General features: G+C 49.6%; 1 long non-coding RNA gene across 1 annotated transcript in view; it reads right to left on the reverse strand.

Moving 5' to 3' along the window:
• Window positions 1-3,178: 3,178 nt before the first annotated feature.
• The window catches only part of LOC120638182, an 84,165-nt gene continuing 65,785 nt past the window's right edge, over window positions 3,179-21,558 (reverse strand). Inside the window, exon 2 of the long non-coding RNA XR_005659697.1 lies at window positions 3,179-3,283. This is a non-coding gene — a long non-coding RNA (uncharacterized LOC120638182). The remainder of the gene's footprint in view (window positions 3,284-21,558) is intronic.

The following is a 21,558-nucleotide window of genomic DNA, read 5'->3' on the forward strand; positions in this document are numbered from 1 at the left end:
GAACAATGGCAATAAATAGAGTCAAGGGGAAGAACATCTCATTAAAACAATGGCAAATAAATAGAATCAGGGTGATGTACATCTCATTAAACAAAATGAATAGGATGATGAAGTTATATACAGTTGAGCAGACGAGTACAGTGCTGAGAGGCTGGGATGGGAGAGGGGGAGGAGGAGAGGGAAAGAGGGAAGAAGAGGGTTTAGCTGTGGAGAGGTGAAGGGGGGGTAGAGGGAGCAGAGGGAAAAGAGGGGGGAGCTCAGTCTGGGAAGGCCTCTTGGAGGAGGTGAGCTTTAAGTAGGGGTCTGCAGAGGGGAAGAGAAGTAGATTGTCGGAGGTGAGGAGGGAGGGCAGTCCAGGACCGCGGGAGGACGTGACCCAGGGGTCAACAGCAGAATAGGCGAGACCGAGGGACAGTGAGGAGGTGGGTGGCAGAGAAGCAAAGCATGCGGGGTGGCCAGTGGAAAGAGAGAAGGGAGGAGAGGTAGGAAGGGGCAAGGTGATGGAGAGCCTTGAAGCCTAGAGTGAGAAGTTTTTGTTTTGAGCGGAGGTTGATAGGCAACCACTGCAAGTTTTCACGAAGGGGAGTGACATGCCCAGAGCATTTCTGCAGGAAGATGAGCCGGGCAGAAGAATGAAGAATAGACTGGAGCGGGGTGAGGGAGGAGGAAGGGAGATCAGAGAGAAGGCTGACACAGTAGTCTAGCTGGGATGCTATGAGAGCCTGTAGCAGTAAGGTAGCTGTTTGGGTGTAGAGAAAGGGCGGATCTTGGCGATATTATCAAGGTGAGATCAGCAGGTTTTGGTAAGGGATCGGATGTGTGTGGTGAATGAGAGAGATGAGTCAAAGATGACACCGAGATTGCGGGCCTGAGAGACGGGAAGGATGGTCATACCATCCACGGTGATAGGGAAGTCTGGGAGAGGACCGGGCTTGGGAGGGAAGATGAGGAGCTCAGTTTTGGTCATGTTGAGTTTTAGGTGGCGGGCAGACATCCAGGTGCAGACATCCTGGAGGCAGGAGGAGATGCGAGCCTGAGGGGTGGGGGAGAGGACAGGGGCAGAGATGTAGATCTGCGTGTCATCTGCATAGAGATGGTAGTTGAAACCGTGAGAGCAAATGAGTTCACCAAGGGAATGAGTGTAAATGGAGAACAGAAGAGGGCCAAGAACTGACCCTTGAGGAACTCCAACAGTTAAAGGATGGGAGGGGGAGGAGGCACCTGCGAAAGGGACCGAGAATGACCGGCCAGAGAGATAAGAGGAGAACTGGGAGAGGACGGAGTCCGTGAAACCGAGGTGAGATAAGGTGTGGAGGAAAAGGGGATGGTCGACAGCTCGGGGGGTGAGACATCTCTGAGACCTAAGATCTTGGATTCCTAATTAGCCTGAACCACAACTAGCTTGGAATACTCTACTTTTCAGAGCTCAGGGCCCAAGACCCTCAAAGCACGTATCGCCCAGGGTGCCCAATTCTGTCTCAGACCTTATTGGATTATGGGCAGCAATTCCTTGATGCCCCAGGCTGCACTGGGCCCTCAGCCAGTAGACACCCATACAATTCTGAACCCTCAAGCTTGCTTAGGGCTCAGGTTTTGGGACCGAATATCGCCCGAGGCTCTAATCCTGCTGAGTCCGGTGCCTGGAACTCCTTGTGACTCTACACTGTTGCTCCCCTCAAACTGTTCTTAGCTGTACAGTTCTTCTGAGTCCCACTCCTCGATGACACTCTGTTCTTCAGCATACTCAATCTCTCCTGAATCACAATCCATCTGAGCCATGGCAGGCATCAGATGGATTTGGATTCAGTATAATAATGTTGGTATTCGTTAAATGCTTGCTATGTGCTGAGCACTGTTCTAAGCGCTGGGGTAGACACAGATGAATCAGGTTGTCCCACGTGGGGCTCACAGTCTTAATCCCCATTTAACAGATGAGGTTGCTGAGGCACCGAGAATTTAAGTGGCTTGCCCAAAGTCACACAGTTGAAAAGTGGCCGAGCTGGGATACGAACCCATGACCTCTGACTCCAAAGCCCGGGCTCTCAGTAAATACCACTGACTGAATGATGGGACAAAACAAACCTCCAACACCAAACCAACAGTTGTTCTGCATCTGTAGAGTCATAAACTATATGTAGAGCCTAGTATTGCTGTGGTGGAGAGAAACCATAGCTACAGCACCTTAAAATCAGTGATATCAGCATGGACCAGCCTGGCATCCTAGTACATTCTTCTCGTGTACTGAATAACCGGCAGCTATAACTCCTGAGCTTGGGATTCTGATAGCTAAACACTTTTCAAGAATGGAGCATGCCTAGATGGAAAGCAGGGAGTGACTCAGAAGAAAGTCCCGCACATCAAGACTTCCTATCCTTTCCTATCCAAATGGCTTCCCTTCTCCCCTAACCTCATCAGATATTGCAACACCTGCTAGAATTTTTTTTTTACTCAAATCTAACATACCTGATTTAATGCACTGACAGATAAGAACTTGTAGGAAAGGCAAGTGCCTTTCACACTGAATGTGTTTACTGAATTGAGCTCTTAGTGCTTGGCCAATACAATGATTGCTGACTTCAAAGAACTTGAGGGCAGAGAAACAAGAGCATAAAGACAGGTATGCATGAGGTATGGTGCAAAAGAGAGAAGATGTTTAGCAGTAGTGGGGAAATAGGGCAGTGAGATGAGACATTAATCAGGAAATGTGTTTTCAGAAGGACTTTGAAAAGGGGATGCATGGTGGCCTGTCAGATACGAAGGATGTGAGTAAGAGGTTGTCAGCAAAGAACAAAGCGAGAGAGGTGGGATATAGCAAAGAAGAGTGAGATCAAGTAAGGTGGAAGAAGTCGACTGGGGACCTTTAAACTGGGGGAAATTAAATATTTGATGCAGGGAGGATTGAAGAACAAGTGGGGAGATGTGTGCAGAAGGATGTTTTAGAAAAATCATCTGGGAAACAGATGAACTGATGAGGGGAGAGATCGGCGAGGAGGCTAATGCAGTAATCAAGTCAAGTTTGCTTATATCTAGAACCTAGAGAGGAAGGGGTGGATTCTAGAAATGTTTTCAAGGAGAGGGGCTTTTGAGGTTGAAAATGTTGTTACATTCTGGCAAAAGCAGGAGACTTTAAAATGAGCTTTGTTTGAACCTGCAAATTGAAAATGCACACAATCATTGGTTTTCTGAGCATACTTACATGTTGTCTTTACCAATAAAACCCATGACAAGATCGTGACCTCGTGGCATAAAAGGTTTTGGGCAAGGTATCTTTGCTGTGTTCAATCTATAACATTAAGACAGACACAGAGGTCATTAATTGGGAATCACAAGACAAATCCAGTCTAAAAATATATAAAATAAATTACAATATGTTGGCCAGAGTTTAGAATAGGAGGCAATAAGTACTAATGGTACTTGGAGCATCACATTCACTTAAAGACCACTGAAAGGACAATATTTTATTTTTCAACTCTGTCTTGGGTAGGTCAAGGTACTGATCAACCTGGTCCCCCACCATGGCCCTCCAAAGGTTCCCCCACTACTTGGAGCTGGACCGCCACCCCCCACCCCCCTTCTTGCTCACCCCAGACTGCTGAGAAAACCGGACTGTTTCCGGTCAGGGCTGAAGAAACTCAAAATGGCAGCTTACTCACAATCACCAGAGACTAAAGAATTCTAAGACTCTATGGCTGCATACACAGTACTTACAACTACTCTCGCCTGGCATACTACCTTATTAAATTCCTCATCTCCTTTTCACCCAGTTTCTCACCATTTTTCTGGGGTTTCACTTATATTAGCCATGACGAAACCTGAAAAACAAGTACATCCGTGTCGACCATCCTCTTCTCCTCACCACTTTATCCACCTTGGCTTCAGAGACTCCATCTTCTATTGCATCTCCTCTTATCTCTCTGGCCATTTAGTCCCGGCCTCCTTTGCGGGCTCCTGCTCCCCCTCCCATCCGCTAACTGTAGGGGTTCCACAGGGGTCAGTTCTTGGCTCCCATCTGTTCTCCCTCTATACTCACTCCCTTAGTGAACTCATTCACTCCTACAGCTTCAACTATAATCGCAAGGGAGATAACCCCCAACTCTCCAACTGTTGTCTCCCCCTCCCTCCAGTCTTGTAGCTCCTCCTACCTTCAGGACATCTCCACCTGGTTGTCTGCCCACCACCTAAAACTCCACTTGTCCAAGACTGAGCTCCTTATCTTTCCTCCCAAACTCTGTCCTCTGCCTGACTTCCCTGTCACTGTGGACTGCACTACCATCCCTCCCGTCTCACAGACCCGCAACTTTGGTGTCATCCTTCGATTAGACTGTAAACCTGTCAATGGGCAGGGACTGTCTCTATCTGTTGCCAATTTGTACATTCCAAGTGCTTAGTACAGTGCTCTGCACATAGTAAGCACTCAATTAATACTATTGAATGAATCCTTGACTCTGCTCTCCCCTTCACCACACCACCATTCAATAGCATTTATTGAGCGCTTACTATGTGCAAAGCACTGTACTAAGCGCTTGGAATGTACAAATCGGTAACAGGTAGAGACAGTCCCTGCCCTTTGACGGGCTTACAGTCTAATTGGGGGAGACGGACAGTCAAGAACAATAGCAATAAATAGAATCAAGGGGATGAACATCTCATTAAAACAATACCATCCTTCCCATCTCACATGCCCGCAGCTTTGATGTCATCCTTGACTCTGCTCTCTCATTCACCCCACAGGTCCAATCTGTCATCAAAACCTGTCAGTCTCGCCTTCGCAGTATCACCAAGATCTGCCCTTTCCTCTCCATCCAAACCAATAACTTGCTGGCACAAGCTCTCACAATATCCCAACTGGAATACTGTGTCGACCTACTTTCTGATTGCCTATCCTCCTGTCTCTCCCTGCACCAGTCTATTTCTCATTCCACTGCCCAGATTATCTTTCTACAGAAACGCTCTGGGCATGTCACTCCCCTCCTCAAAAACCTCCAGTGGTTGTCTATCAGTGGTTTGCATCAGACAAAAACTCCTCACTCTTGGCTTCAAAGCTCTCCTTCACCTAGCCCCCTCCTCCCTCACCTCCCTTCTCTCCTTCTACAGCCCACCCTTTCCACTCTGCTCTTCCGCTGCTAAACTCCTCATGGTCTCTCTTTCGCACCGGTCCCACCGTTGACCCTGGTCCACGTCCTACCACTGACCTGGAATGCCTTCCTTCCTCACATCTGCCGAACTAACTCTTTTCCCCCCTTCAAAGGCCTACTTAGACCTCACCTCCTTCAGGACCCCTTCCTAGACAGAGACCTTAGTTTCTCTCTGCTCCTCCACCCTTCTCATTCCCCCTACTCCCTCCTTCTGCTCTTCCCCCTTCCCCTTCCCACAGCAATTGTAGATGTTTCCACATATTATTTATCACTCTATTTATTTCATTAATGATGTGTATATATCTATGATTCTATTCATCTTGACGATATTGACACCAAACTACTGGTTTGGTTTGGTTTTGTCGTCTGTCTTCCCCGTTTAGACTGTGAACCCACTGTTGGGCAGGGATTGTCTCTATCTATTGCCAAACTGTACATTCCAAACACTTAGTACAGTGCTCTGCACATAGTAAGCATTCAATAAATATGATTTAATGCATGAATGAATGATCCACCAAGCCCAGTTTCCTTATTGTGCTTCAGAGTTTTATTGTGATCCACGCGGTCAAAGACTTTACTATAATCAATAATGCACATGATGACTTCCTTCTGATATTCTCTTGTCCTTTCAATTATCCAATGGACATTAGTAATAATATCTCATGTCCCTTGTCCTTTCCTTCAGAATCCTGCTTGAACACTGAAAATTCAAGTTCCATGTAGGCCTCAGTGAGATGTTGTATGACTTGTAGCAGTGTCTTGGTGGCCCCGGAGATCAAGGAAACTGTAAGATAATTGTCTTTGGGGACTCTTAATAACCATCCGAACCCCTAAACGTCTGCAGCCCTATATTAATTGCTGGGATCATGAATCCTCCTGAACTCTTAAGTGCCCCGAATCCAAATCCCTCTGATCCCTGACACCTGCCTTGAACCCTAATTCATCTGAATCACCCAAATCACTCTAAGTCCCGGTCCTTCGGAGCCCTCATTTGCCTAGATTCTGAATTTTCCCTGAGTTCTAAACAATGCTTGGCCCTAATTCTTCCCAGTCCTGAACAGTGGTTCTGAGCCCTCATCTTTCCGACCCCTAATCCAAGCACTGGGGTCACCTCTCTGTGTGACTTCAATTGCTTCAAATCTTAGGAAGACACTCTGAGTCCTCAGGCTTCATTTTAGCTCCGAGAACACTCAGAGGCCTCAGTCCTGCCGACCCTGAATTTGGGCTGAGGCCTGATCCTTCTGAACCCCAACGTGTCCCACAGGAGCTCCTCCTCCTTCTGAGATCTAGACCGCAGTGAGACCTGATTGGTCTCTGCCCTACACTGCTCTGAGCCCTAACTGTCTGAGACACTCTGACTTTCACCCTCTTCTCGCCAAGGTTTCCAGTTTCAGAGCCCTGCCACACTCTGGGCCTTGGTCATTCCAAGCCCTTCAGATGCCCTGATCCCTCAAGCTCCTAAGGATAAATCTGCCCCTCTGAGCCCTCTAATTGCTCTGAGCTTCAAGGCACTCTGAGGGCTGATCCAAGCTGAGCCCTCAAATGGATTTGAGTATACTTTGCCTCGAGTTCTGAACCCAGGCTTCAGGCCTAGTCCTTCAGAGCCTGAAAGAGTGTATAATCTTGGTCCTGATTAGGCAGCCTGGAGAGGCCCTCAAGAGTGCAAACTTTCTGGGCCCTGCAAAACCCTCAACCTTAATCCTTCTGAGCCCTAAAGGACACTTGGTTTTGCCCCTTCTCAAATCGGCACGATTATTGGGCTGACCCTCCAGGCCGCACTGAGGTCTAAACCCTCAGAACCCTAATAATCTCAGCCTAAAACTGCAGCAACGTCAAATCCATCTGGCCTCAATCCTCATGCTCCCCAGTTCTACCACTTCAGAACCCTAGACTGTTCAAACCCTTAACGCTCATTCCTGAGCCCTCCAGCACTCTGAGTCCTAATGCTGCTGTACCCTGTATCTCTCTTCAGTCACAATCTTTTTGATCCCTAGCTCACCCTAAATTCTTCTGCTCCCGTCAAACCACTCTGGATGCTACTCCTGGTGGCCCCAAAGCCATCTGTACTCCTAATCATTCAGAGCCTGAAAATGCCCTGGGTCTCCCGCTAGCTTTCTGTGCCCTAAACCAAACTCAGTGCTCATTCTTCCTGGACCTTAGTCACTCAGGCATCCTGATTTGATTAAACTGCAATGTGCTCGAGGCTCTGCTTTCAGCCCAGGTGGAATTTGCCCAGATTCCTCTTCCCTTGGCAGCCTCCGCCGCTCTGGGCTCTGCTCTCTTTCTATGCACTTGAGGAACTCTGAGGCCCAATCCCACTGAGGTCTGAGTCACTTGAAATCCTGATGGTTAGATGATTCCAACGACTCTGGGTCCTTAATCCTTCTGAGCCCTAAAAGGCCTGAGTACTAATTTGACCTATTCTCCAACCTGTTCTGAACTCCAACAGTTCTGACCTCTAAGATGTTCAGCGAGTGATGCTCATAGTGTCCCCAATTCTTCGAAGTCCTCAACTGACTCCGAGTGGGCCCTCATCCACTCTTAGCCCTGTCCAGGATGAATCCTACAGAAAAATCAATCCCCTGACCACGGTTGGAACTAAGTCTCCAGGGACTGTTAAACACTCAACCTCTTAGTCTTCCCCAGCGCTCCATTAATTGCAGTGAGCACAAGACCGCCTGACCCTTTAAGTGCACTGAATACAAAGCCACCCGACCCCTCCTGACTTGCTCCAAGCCCCAAAGCTTCTGAGCCCTACATAACCCTGAACCCAACACTCTAACTCCTGCCCCCTCATTCCCCAAACACCGCCACCTACAGATTCTTAATGGGACACACATGCTCACAGACACACAGAGACACAGGCAAACTAACGCACACCCTCACACCAGACACATACTAGCCTTTCTTCAAATGAAACCTTTTTGACCCCTCAGCCACACAGATCTCTAAACCTTCTGAGCCCTTAACTGACAGGAGTATTGACACTGCGGAACTCTCCAAGTGCTCAAATCCAAATCTGCCTGAGCCCTAAATAGTGCACACCCTTCTACTGTTTCATGTCCCAAAACTATCTTGGGGTCCTGCTCCTTCTGGGCTCTGATGGAATTGGATCCCGAGTCTTCCCGAGTCCTAATACACTATGATTCCTAATAGTTTCCTCCCCAGCTACACTGAGATCTAAAAACTCTGAGTCCTAACAAGTCTCAACTCCACATCACTCGCAGTTCCTAGCTTCTCAGAGCCCATGTGTGTACTGACCCCCCAAGACCTTCAGGGCTCTCACTACCAAGGGTGTCCTACTCTTCCTCAGACCTAATCTGCTCATAGGGGGCAATTCATCAATATCCCAAGAGGCTTTGCACTCCCACCCAGTGGACGCCTAACCAATTCTCAACGCTCAACCTCGCTTAGGTCTCAATCTTTTAGACTGAAAATCGTACTGGGCTCTAGTCCCGCAGAGCCAGAAACCTGAAACTCCTTATGCCTCCATATCTGTCTCAGCCCTCATGCTGTGCTGAGCCACACAATTCTTCCAAGCCCCACATCTCTCCGATGAGCAGTCCTCTCTCTTGAATCTCAATTCATCTGGGCCCTAAACCACTCAGAGTCTGGATCCCTTCAGCTCCCTTGAAAACCTTCTGGGGCTTAGTTCATTCAGTCAAAATAATTGAGTGCTTACTGTATGCAGAACCCTGTACTAAGCGCCTGGGACCCTTTAACTGCTTTGAATCTTCACCCTTCGCATCCCTCCAGGTGCTCTTCAACTGGAGCCTTCTGGCCAACTTTTTCCCTGAGTCCTAAAGCTTCTGAGCCTCCAACATCGCTCGGAATCCTAATTCCTTTGAATCCTAATTGCTCAAAGCTCTTCTTCTGCTCAGGTGTCATTCGCTCTACTCTCCCATCCTTCTGGAACCCAATCTGCTTTGGCCTTTCCCTTTAATAAGGAGTACTCCATGGCTCTGCATATTCGTCCTTCTAGCCCCCTCCTTTCATTCATTCATTCAATAGTATTTATTGAGCGCCTACTATTTGCAGAGCACTGTAATAAGCGCTTGAGATGAACAAGTCGGCAACAGATAGAGACAGTCCCTGCCGTTTGACGGGCTTACAGTCTAATCGGGGGAGACGGACAGACAAGAACAATGGCACTAAACAGCGTCAAGGGGTAGAACATCTCGTAAAAACAATGGCAACTAAATAGAATCAAGGCGATGTACAATTCATTAACAAAATAAATACGGTAATGAAAATATATACAATTGAGCGGACGAGTACAGTGCTGTGGGGATGGGAAGGGAGAGGTGGAGGAACAGAGGGAAAAGGGGAAAATGAGGCTTTAGCTGCAGAGAGGTAAAGGGGGGATGGCAGAGGGAGTAGAGGGGGAAGAGGAGCTCAGTCTGGGAACGCCTCTTGGAGGAGGTGATTTTTAAGTAGGGTTTTGAAGAGGGAAAGAGAATCAGTTTGGCCGAGGTGAGGAGGGAGGGCGTTCCAGGACTGCAGGAGGACGTGACCCAGGGGTCGACGGCGGGATAGGCGAGACCGGGGGACGGCGAGGAGGTGGGCGGCAGAGGAGCGGAGCGTGCGGGGTGGGTGGTAGAAAGAGAGAAGGGAGGAGAGGTAGGAAGGGGCAAGGTGATGGAGAGCCTTGAAGCCTAGAGTGAGGAGTTTTTGTTTGGAGCGGAGGTTGATAGGCAACCACTGGAGTTGTTTAAGAAGGGGAGTGACATGCCCAGATCGTTTCTGCAGGAAGATGAGCCGGGCAGCGGAGTGAAGAATAGCCCGGAGCGGGGCGAGAGAGGAGGAAGGGAGGTCAGAGAGAAGGCTGACACAGTAGTCTAGCCGGGATATAACGAGAGCCCGTAATAGTAAGGTAGCCGTTTGGGTGGAGAGGAAAGGGTGGATCTTGGCGATATTGTAGAGGTGAAACCGGCAGGTCTTGGTAACGGATAGGATGTGTGGGGTGAACGAGAGGGACGAGTCAAGGATGACACCGAGATTGCGGGCCTGAGAGACGGGAAGGACGGTCGTGCCATCCACGGTGATAGAGCAGTCTGGGAGAGGACCGGGTTTGGGAGGGAAGATGAGGAGCTCAGTCTTGCTCATGTTGAGTTTTAGGTGGCGGGCCAACATCCAGGTGGAGACGTCCTGGAGGCAGGAGGAGATGCGAGCCTGAAGGGAGGGGGAGAGGACGGGGCGGAGATGTAGATCTGCGTGTCATCTGCGTAGAGATGGTAGTCAAAGCCGTGAGAGCGAATGAGTTCACCGAGGGAGTGAGTGTAAATGGAGAACAGAAGAGGGCCAAGAACTGACCCTTGAGGAACTCCAACAGTTAAAGGATGGGAGGGGGAGGAGGCTCCAGCGAAGGAGACCGAGAATGACCGGCCAGAGAGGTAAGAGGAGAACCAGGAGAGGACAGAGTCCGTGAAGCCAAGGTGAGATAAGGTATGGAGGAGGAGGGGATGGTCGACAGTGTCAAAGGCAGCAGAGAGGTCAAGGAGGATTAGAATGGAGTAGGAGCCATTGGATTTGGCAAGAAGGAGGTCATGGGTGACCTTAGAGAGAGCAGTCTCGGTAGAGTGGAGGGGACGGAAGCCAGATGGAAGCTCCTTCTGAGCCCTAGGCAACTCTGGGCCCTGATTGTTCTCTGCCCTTTGCTACTCTGTGCGTTATCTGTCTGAGCTGTAGTCCCCTCACTTTCAACCTCTCTCTGCCAAGGTTACCACTTTTGGCACCATGCTATGCTCTGGAACCAGATCGTTCTGTGCCCTTCCGGCACCCTGAGCCCCAAGCCTCTTAAGGATAAATCTGCCTGGAACCCAAATCCTTCTGAATTCTAAACCCCTCAGAGCCCTCTAATTATTCTGAGCCCTAAGGAGCTCTGAGGGCTAATCCTACCTGAGACCTCAAATGGATCTGATCCTATTTCTTCTCGATTCCTCAACCCAGGCTTCCAGCCTAATCCTTCAGACCCTGAAAGAGCACCTAGTTCTTAGCCCAATCTGGAGGTCTGTAGAGGCCCTCAAGGGCCAATCCTTCTGAGCCCCCACAGTGCCCTGAATAAAAGTCCTCCTGAACCCTACAGGGCTTTTTGGCCCTTCTCCTCCTGAGCCCCAAACACATCAGACCTCCAACTGGGCTGAACCCCCCAGGCTACTCTGAGGCTTAACCCCTCGGAGCCCTGAGAATCCTAATACTCTCAGCCCCAAACTGCTGCTGGTCTTAATCAGGCTAGACTCAAACCTGCTACCTACCCAGTCCTAATGCTTTGGAGCCTTAAACTGTTTGAAATCCCTAATTCTCTTTCTTAGCCCTACCGTGCTCTGAGTTCTAATCCGGCTGCCCACTGCATCTCTCTTCAGTTACAATCCTTTTCAGCCTTAACTCAGTCTGACTCTTCAGTTCTCTGCTCCTTTAAATCAACTCCTGGATGCTTTCATTTCAACCCCCACGCCACTTTTGGTTTCTAATTCTTCAGGGCCCCAGAATGTTCTGGACCTCCATGTAGCCTTCAGCGACCTAAATCAACCTGAGTGCTAATCCTTCTAAGCCTTTAACAACTCAGGGGTCCTGATATGGATGAACCCTAATCTAGTTGAAGTCTTGATTTTGGCTCAGGTGGAATTTGCTCTGAGTTCAACTCCTTTGGTGTCCGATGCCACTGTGGGCCCTGTTCTCCTTCTGTGTCCTCGCGGGGTTATGAGACCTAATCCCACTGAGCCCTAAGGTAATCAAACACCTGAAGGTAAAAGGCTTAATGGTTCCAGGTTCTTCAGCAGCTCTGAACCCTTATAGGAATAGCCCTAATTCGATCTGTGCTCCAGCCATCTCCAGATTCTCAAAGGTACTCACCCTAAAGACGCTCATCCTGTGAAACTCACTAAGTCCCCAGTCCTTTGGAGCCCTCATCCAACTTTGAGTGTTTCCTCTTCTGCTCAGGCCGATTGAGCCCTACAGAAGGATCAGACCTCTGACCACGGTTGGAGCTAAGATAGTGGACACTGTTAAACACCCAAACCCTCAGCCTTCCCCAGCCCTCCATTATATGTGGTGAGCACAAATCCTCCTGAGCCTGTAAGTGCTCTGAATCAGAATCCATTGAAACCTGACGTGGCTCCAAGTCCCTATGCATGTAAGCCCTAGGCAATTCAGAATTCAACACCCTAACTCCTGTCCACTATTCACCTTCCCTGACACCTGCAGACCCAACATCTCTGAGACCTAAGATACCTGAGGCCTAGTTGGACTGAACTCTAAAGAACTTGGAATTCTCCACTTCTCAATGACCACACTTTTCAAGTCCCTCCGAACATATATCACCCAGGGTGAACTGACCCTATCTCAAACTAAATCGGGCTGTGGGAGTGTGCCAAGGTGGACCTGGGAACTGGCCACCGAAAGGTCAAAATGCCATCAGTGACGTAACCTCTCTGGCCAGAGGAGGCAGGACGGGAAGATAGGTGTCCCTCACCTCCGTGCCCACCCAATAAGGTATGGAAGGGACGGGAGCGGAAGGGGGCGGAGATTGAACAGGAAGGAAGTGGGGACCACCCAAACCAAGGTAATAAATACCTATTGCCTCTGGTGTTCGGGTCTCTCTCTGGGAAGATCACAGCAATAGCAACGGCCACCCACGTGTCTCTCCCTGTCGCGAGCACCAGACGCTATTTTGCCACCAGGAACAACGCACAGAGACAGGGGCCGCGGGACGGGTGAGTGTAACACATAACTGGGTTAAATACATAAGTGGGTAATGTATGAGTGTAACGCATATGTGAGCTTAGTGTATAAGCGAGCAATGTATAAGTGAGTATAATGCACATGTGAGTTTAGTGCGTAAGTGGGTAGTGTACAAGCGAGTGTAACGCGCAAGTGAGTTTAACGCACGAGTGTGTAACGCATAAGTGAATCTAAAGCCTAAATGGGGTCGGCGCATAAGTAGATTGAACGCTTAAGTGGATTCCTCCCAAGTGGGTGCGCACATGGTGGGAACTTGCCGCCTCACCACGTTGTTAGTAAACCATTAACGAGCTCTTCCTGGGCGGGCCCTGGTCTGCCCACACTCGAGAAACATACTAGTGTAATCCTCCCATCAGGGAAGCTTTAACACCAAATTCCTCCCAAAGGGGAAGGTTTAACTCCATACTTTCCCCAAAAAGGGAAGGCCGACTGTCGCGTCTAAATAATTAATTAATTCAAACCGCCCCGTGGAATAAATTCTATACAAAACTCAGGTTTTCCATCTCCAGCCTCTCTCTCTCTCTCTCCCGCGCCGATTCCGAAAGAACCTGTCCCCGGCAACGGGTGACATAAATGGCGACGAGGATGGGATCGGCGATAGGCGATAGAGAGCCGGGAGGGCTATTTGAATTCCTTGCGAATCAGGGATGGAAAACCCCGAGATGGGACAGCCGCTGGGTGGAGGACCATTGGGAAGATCCGGCCAATCTGGTGAGGGAGTTTTGTAATTGGCGTGAGGCTACCCAAATCAGGAAAAGGAAAGGAAAGACCACCCTTCTCGGCCTCCTAGCAACAGCGCTGCAGAGCGCTGCAGGCCGCCGCCCAGGATCGGCGGCGGTTGCGGCAGGAAAGGGACGCCCTGGAGGCGAAACTAAGGGAACGGGACACGAGATGCCTCTTATTGCAGACAGCGGCTGAGGTTAAAGCACAGCAGAACACCCTTTTGGAGCAGAAATTGGCACCCCGGGTGGCCAAGGAGTTAGAGGAGAGAAGAAACCTTCCGGTAACCGAGCAGGAGGTTAAGCAAGTCATGTACTCGGGAATTTGCCAGGGGAATTGCTCAGGGGAAGGGTAGGGAGATCTCGGCCCTTTACCAGAAGTGGAACCGCCCCCTCCCCAGCAGGATCGGGTGGTGCCCCCGCAGAATCCCGAGTGCCAACCCAAGCCCATCTACCCTATTATCAAGGAGGAGCGGAACCCTGAGGGAAAGGTCACCACCCAGACTATGGGCTTCACAGCCCCTGAGCTCAGGCAGATCTCTAAGGAGTTTTCCCGGGACCCCGGGGAACCGGTGATAACCTGGCTGGCTAGGATTTGGGAGGGAGCAGCCGCTCAGGTAGACCTCAGCCCAAATGAAAGCAGCCGCCTAGATTTGGGTCCAGGGGTGGATGTATCCCACACTCACAAGGTCGAACTCTTTGGACCCTCGCGGTACATTGGGCTCGGACGATACCCTGCAGTGAACAAGGAAGGGCCGGCACTCTCCGGTGGACCGACCCAACCACACTAATCCAGCATCTCCTGGTGCTTGGGATCGAACAAGTCCTGGATGATAGGGGGAAAACTCAGGAACCTAGTCCATGGTCCCTACCCGCCTAAGAGGGTTTACTTCATGCCATAGTAATGGGTGCACCCCCGGGGCCAGAGCATGCTCTGGCTCACCGCTTGAGGGATAGAGCCACAGGAGCAAGCACCTGGAGCACATTGGCCAATGTGGTCAATAGTGACTGGCCCCTATTTCAGTCCTCAGAGGTACCCATTACCCGGCGTGTAGCAACCATGATTGGGAAGGGCCTAGGTTTGAGGAGGACAAAGTCAGCCCCAACATATACTAGAAGGAACACCCGCCAACCTCCGAAGTGGATCGGCTCAGGAAGACTGGGCTTAGGACGGGTAGCTATTTGGCGGGAGTTGAGGGAACGGGGCTTTCCCATGGATGAGTTAGATGGACTACCCACCCATATCCTGAAACTGCTCACTCTGGAAGGTAGACCATGGGTCCCAACCATCCCGGAGGAGGAAGACTAGGAGGGAGATCCGGCAGGCCGGGCTAATGGACGGTGGCCGCGGCCCCCTTACAGGCCTATGACCGTCCTAATGGATGACCGCCAGGAAGTCTCTTTCCTGGTAGATACCGAGGCCCAGATCCTCCACCTGGGATGGGGCTCAGCACATCTTTACATAGCTCCTACAGGGATACCCTCCCCTGAGAAGGATACTGGAGACAGATTGGGAAGCGAGTCATTATCCGGCATTCCCCAAAAGGCCAGTTATGGGTTTACCCTTATGAGAGCTCTCATGGGACACATTTGGGCAGCTAATACCAATGAGGGCTGCCCACTAACCCTGGTAGAGGCTTGGACATCCTCCAAGACCTAAGCTCTTCTCTTTGGCAGATACCACACCTGGGAGAGGGGAAATGCCGACCCAGCGCTCGATGAATCTGCTCAGCCTGCTTGTCATTCTGACCCTGGAATGTGGGAGAGCCCGCGGCAACACCTTCTTGAAGGCCTTGGCCCACTACAGCCAGGACCTGAATGTTTCAAACTGTTGGGTTTGTGGGCATTCCCCATTGAATGGAGGGGGAGGGTACCCCCTTATAGCCCATCCTTATGACAACTCCACCTGGTTCAATCCAACGGGAGCCCCCCATCCCTGCAGCACCCGCCCTGTCACGGAGCCCGCAAATGCCACCACATACTTTATGGTGAGTGGGTGGACTGACCATGCCGTGTTCCCATTCTGCTTTCACAGTACTGGTACCAAATTCTGGGCAGGCAATAGTTCCCATGTATGTGACGTAGCTAAGCTCCAGGGCGGGCCCAGATCTACGGCCGGACATTGTGGCCCTCCGACCACCAAGCAGGGGGTGGATGTCCGCTCCCATGGCCTGCTCATTGCGAATGGGACCTTTGGCAACTGTGGCACCATCCCCTGTGCAGTACCTGCCTATCTAATTTGTGGCGTCCGTGCCTATTGGTGGCTCCCTGCCGGCTGGGGAGGGACATGCTTCCTTGGTTTTGTACTCCCAGCTATCCATCACACCCTGAGTCGCCCGGAAGATCAACTCCGAAACCGTCGGGGGGCCCCAATCTCAGAGTCTAAATGCTTCTTCGGGATTATGTTTCCTGCATATGGGTTTGCACGGGCGGCTCATGAAATACTTAACCTAGCTAAACTAATTGAACAGATAACCAATGACACTGCTGTCAGCCTTATGGCCCTCAGGGACGAACAGAAAGCCATCTGGACGACCGTCCTTCAGAACCGAATGGCCCTTGACTTCCTCCTCGCCAGCCAAGGAGGGGTCTGCAAGCTTATCGGGAAGGAGTGTTGCACCTTTATCCCTGACAATTCTGGACATGTGGACGCAATTGTTGCTGATATGTACCACGCAGTTAACCAGTACCGGAATGATGACACTGCTGGAGGAGTCTGGGACTGGTTCCAAGGACTCTTTACGAACTGGGGGAGCTCACTATTCCATGGGTTGCTGCTGCTTTCGCTCTTGTTGGTGGGCATAGTGGGGGGATGCTGGTTCCTAGGTTGCTGTTGCTCGGTCCTCTCTACATGCATGCGACGAACACTGAAGTCATCCCCGACTCCTCTCTCTGTGCATTACCTCAAGAATGTTGTAGTCCACCAGTCACCCTCCCTACCTCTGGTCACCACACCTTAAAGGCTCCGCCTCCCCCCCCCCGTCCTAAGTCCCTGGCCAGAGCACGGGAGCTGTCCTCTGCCCCGACCTATGGATCTACTCTCTGGACTTCCGTGGCCAGCCAGGAGAGGATATCAGTTCCTTGTGGTCAGGGGAGGGACAATGTTGGAGGGCACGGCCTCCGGCATCACTACACCACCACGCGCCCCGGAGGGGATGCAGGGAAGGTTGGGGGTCAAATGGGCACGAATGGCGAGGGCCAAGGGGTGGTATGTGCCAAGGTGGACCTGGGCACTGGCTACCCAAAGGTCAAAATGCCATCAGTGACGTAACCTCTCTGGCCAGAGGAGGCAGGATGGGAAGATAGGTGTCCCTCACCTCCGTGCCCACCCAGTAAGGTATGGAAGGGAAGGGAGCGGAAGGTGGCGGAGATTGAACAGGAAGGAAGTGGGGACCACCCAAACCAAGGTAATAAATACCTATTGCCTCTGGTGCTCGGGTCTCTCTCTGGGAAGATCACAGCAGTAGCAACGGCCACCCACGTGTCTCTCCCTGTCGCGAGCACCAGACGCCATTCTGCCACCAGGAACAACGCACAGAGACAGGGGCCGCGGGACGGGTGAGTGTAACACATAACTGGGTTAAATACATAAGTGAGTAATGTATGAGTGTAACGCATATGTGAGCTTCGTGTATAAGCGAGCAATGTATAAGTGAGTATAATGCACATGTGAGTTTAGTGCGTAAGTGGGTAGTGTACAAGCGAGTGTAACGCGCAAGTGAGTTTAACGCACGAGTGTGTAACGCATAAGTGAATCTAAAGCCTAAATGGGGTCGGCGCATAAATAGATTGAACGCTTAAGTGGATTCCTCCCAAGTGGGTGCGCACATGGTGGGAACTTGCCGCCTCACCACGTTGTTAGTAAACCATTAACGAGCTCTTCCTGGGCGGGCCCTGGTCCGCCCACACTCGAGTAACATACTAGTGTAAACCTCCCGTCAAAGAAGCTTTAACACCAAATTCCTTCCAAAGGGGAAGGTTTAACACCATACTTTCCCCCAAAAGAGAAGGCCGACTGTCGCATCTAAATAATTAATTAATTCAATCCGCCCCGTGGAATAAATTCTATACAAAACTCAGGTTTTCCATCTCCAGCCTCTCTCTCTCTCTCTCCCGCGCCGATTCCGAAAGAACCTGTCCCCGGCAACGGGTGACAGGGAGGGCAATTCTTCCACCACCCAAGCTGCTCTGGACCCTCAGTCAGTAGACGCCTAAACAATTCTGAACTCCCAACCTCACTGAGCACTCAAGTTTTGGTACCAAATATCCCCCGGGGTCCCAAGCCTGCTGATGCCAGAGCCCGGAACTCCTTGGGTCTCCACATTTGTCTCAGCTCTCTCATGGCTCTTAGGTGCACAGTTCTTCCAGAGTCCTACTCCTCCCCTATGCTCAATTCTTCAGCACACTGCATCTCGCTTGAATCCCAATTTATCTGGTCCCTAAATCACTCTGAGTCCAAATCCTTTCAGCTCCCTTGAAACCACTCGGGGGCCTAATCCCTGGGATCCTTACTGTGCTCTGAATCCTAAACCTTCAAATCGCTCAAAGTGCTCGTCAACCCACAGTCTTTTGGCAAACTTCATCCCAGTGGAGTCCTAATCCTTCTGAGCCTGCAACCACTAAGCTTCCTAATCCCTTTGAACTCTCGCTTGCTCAAGTCATTTGTTCCGCTCAGGTGCCACTGGCTCTGATCCCTCATCCTTCTTGACCCCGATCCACCTCGGGCCCTTCTCCTTCAGAAGGTACCCTCACTGGCTCTGTGTTCTTTTCATTTGAGTGACTTTCCTGCCCTGGGTCCCAACACCTACCTCCAAGTCCCCACGACCTGAGCCCCAAATAGAGCTTTCCAACCCCCAGGTTATCTGATCCTTAAGCAGCTCAGTAGCAAACTCACTGTGTCCCAGAGATTCAAAGTCACTCCATTAATATACTGTCTCCAGACCATCCTGCCCTCTCTCATAATGCACAACCTTCCTAACGATTCCTCCATTATCATTTTTAAGGTCTTTAGCCATCTAGCCGCTGGTCGGCCTCTTCCAAATTTTTTCTGGACTTTAGCTAACATTGGTGTCTTCTCTAGACAATTCCTCCTTCTGATGATGTGTCCAAAATATGTTAATCTAAGTCAAGTCGTTTGGCTTTCCAAAGACCCCTTAGGCTTAATTTCCTCCACAACCCATTTGGTGGTTTTGTCAAATGGTATTTGCAAAAGCCTTCTTCAACCCCACATTTCAAAAGAATCAACTTTCTTTTTTCACTGTCCACCTTTCTGATCCATACATTGTCACTGGAAACACCATAGAATTGGCAATTAACATTTTACTGGCAGTTCTTGCATCAGCTCATTTCATGATGTTTCAAGGCTCTTGTAGCAAGTCTTCCTACAGAAATGACTACTAGTTCCTTTATGACTGATTATCAATCCCAGGACAGACAAAAATTGTCAACTATTTCAATCGTCTCTCCATCCACTATAAGTGTGATAAAATTTTCCATTGTCATCACCTTGGGATTCCTGACATTCAAATATAGGTCCCATCTTTTTGCTCTGTTCCTTAACTTTTAAGAATGAGCCCTTTAAATCTTCACTTTCCCCTCACAGGGCAGAGGTATCAGCATGATGGAGGTTGTTTATATTCTTTCCTCCAGTCCATACTCCCGGTTAGTCTTCATCCAATCTCGTTTCTTTCATTATGGATTCTTTATTATGGATGCAGAGATAAGGCAATATGATACATACTTGTCCTTCCCCCCAACTAACGGGTAACCAATCTAGTTCTTCATATTCTGTTCTTATTGCTGCTTCTCTTTAGGGATGCAGTTTCCTTTTCAATGCAATTAAATGATCCGGCAAGCTCATTTTCCCTAATGTGTTCCAGAGCTTTTCATGATCCACACAGACAAAGGCCTTTCTATAATCAATAAAACACATACTGACTTTCCTTTGATATTCTCTTGACCTTTCAATTATCTAGCAGACATCAGCAAGAATATTTCACATCTCTCTCCCTTTCCTTCAGAATCCTGCTTAACCATCAGACAATTCCCTTTCCATGTAGGTCTCCAAGCAATGCTGTATAAGTTTGAGAGGTACCTTGATAGCCAGTGAGATTAAGAAACTGCTCAATGACGTTTTGGCAGGGACTTGAAAAGTCCAGTTTAGCAATCAAGAGAGATCATACCTGCTCACATGGGGTTTACTGCCTAGCAGGGGGGAGACAGACATCAAAACAGGCATCATTGTTAATCCATAGAGTTATAGATAATATACACATCAAAACAAGGAAAGACGAATTCATAGAAATAAATAGAATTTTAGATACCTAAACATCAAAACAACTAAAGAAGCCTCAATATGAATAAATAGAATTATAGATATGTACATCTATACATAAGTGCTGAGGGGCAGAGAGACAGAGGAGTAGAGCAAAGGGAGCTAGTCAAGGTGATGCAGTTAGGAGGGGGAGATAAGGAAAAGAGAGAGTTCGGTCTTGAAAGCCCTCTTGGAGTAGGTGCACCTTCTACCTACTTTTTGAAGGGAGAAGAGTGATTGTTTGGCAGATTGGAGGAGGGAGGGCATTCCTGGCCAATGGTAGGACATGGGCCAAGGGTTGAGGGTGGGACAGGAGAGAATGTGTCCCAATGAGAAGCTTAGCACCAGAGGAGTGGAGTAGGTGGGCTGAGAAGTAGAAGGAGAGAAGAGAGGTGAGGTAAGACGGGGCAAGGTCATGGAGATCTTTGAAGAGTATAATGAGGGGTTTTTGTTTGATACGTAAGTTGATAGACAACCACTGGAGATTCTTGAGGAGAGGCTTGACGTGCCCAGAACGTTTCTGTAGAAAGGTAATCTGAACAGCAAAATGAAATTTGGACTGAAGTGGGGAGAGACAGGAGGTTGAGAGGATTTACAGGAAGTGATGCAGTAATCCAGTCGGGATAGGACGGGTGGCTGTACTAAAATGGTAGCAGTTTGAAAGAAGAGGAAAGGATAGATCTTGTTGATGTTGTAAAGGTGAGACTGGCAGGCTTTGGTGATGGATTGGATATGTGGGGTGAATGAGAGAGCAGAGTCAAGGATGACACCAAACTTGAGGGTTTGTGTGACAGGAGGTTTGGTTCCCTATTAAGTCTTCGGGGATAGTTAAACAGCCGATGCCTGAGCCCTCCATTAATGATAATTATGGTGTTTATTAAGCACTCACTATGTACCAAGCACTACTCTAAGCCCTGAGCCCTGTTCTAAGTACTGAACTGCTGTAATTACAAATACACCTGAACCTTTAAGTGTTCTGAGCCGGAATCTATACGCCTTCAGACACCTCTCCGTGGCTCAAAACCTCTGCGCCTTACCCATATCTGAACCCAACACCCTAAATCCCACCCACTCTTAACCCACCCTGTCAACTACAAATACTTACAGGGACACACACATACACACACACACACACAGACAAAAACAGAAACACAGACTTGCAAATGGATATCTCTTTGTAGCTCCATTCTAATCTTTTGGACCTTTCAACTGCAGCAATCTCTAAACCTTCTGAGCCCTAATCCCTCCAGCACTGACCCTCTGGAAACCTCCAAGTGCTCAGAATCTGAATCAGTCTGAGGTCTAATCAGCGGTCACCCCTCCTTCTGCACTGATGTGTCAAACCTACGTAGAGTCCTGCTCCTTCTGGACCCTCATGGAATTGGGCTCCGAATCTTCGGAAACATAATCATTTCCTCCCCAACATCTCTGAGGCCTACAGTCACTGAGTCTTAATTGGCTTGAACCCCAAATAGCTCAGAATTCTCTACTTCTCAGGGCCCATGAGTCTCTGACCCCCCAATAACCTCAAAGCCCTATCGCCCAGGTGCCCAACTCTATCTCATTTACATAAATCTGCATGCGGGGCAATTCTTCTGTTTCCCAAGCTTCTCTGGGCACTCAACAAGCCAACATCTAACAATTATCGATC

This window comes from Ornithorhynchus anatinus, chromosome Y2 (genome assembly GCF_004115215.2).
Source record: "Ornithorhynchus anatinus isolate Pmale09 chromosome Y2, mOrnAna1.pri.v4, whole genome shotgun sequence".
NCBI lineage: Eukaryota > Metazoa > Chordata > Mammalia > Monotremata > Ornithorhynchidae > Ornithorhynchus > Ornithorhynchus anatinus.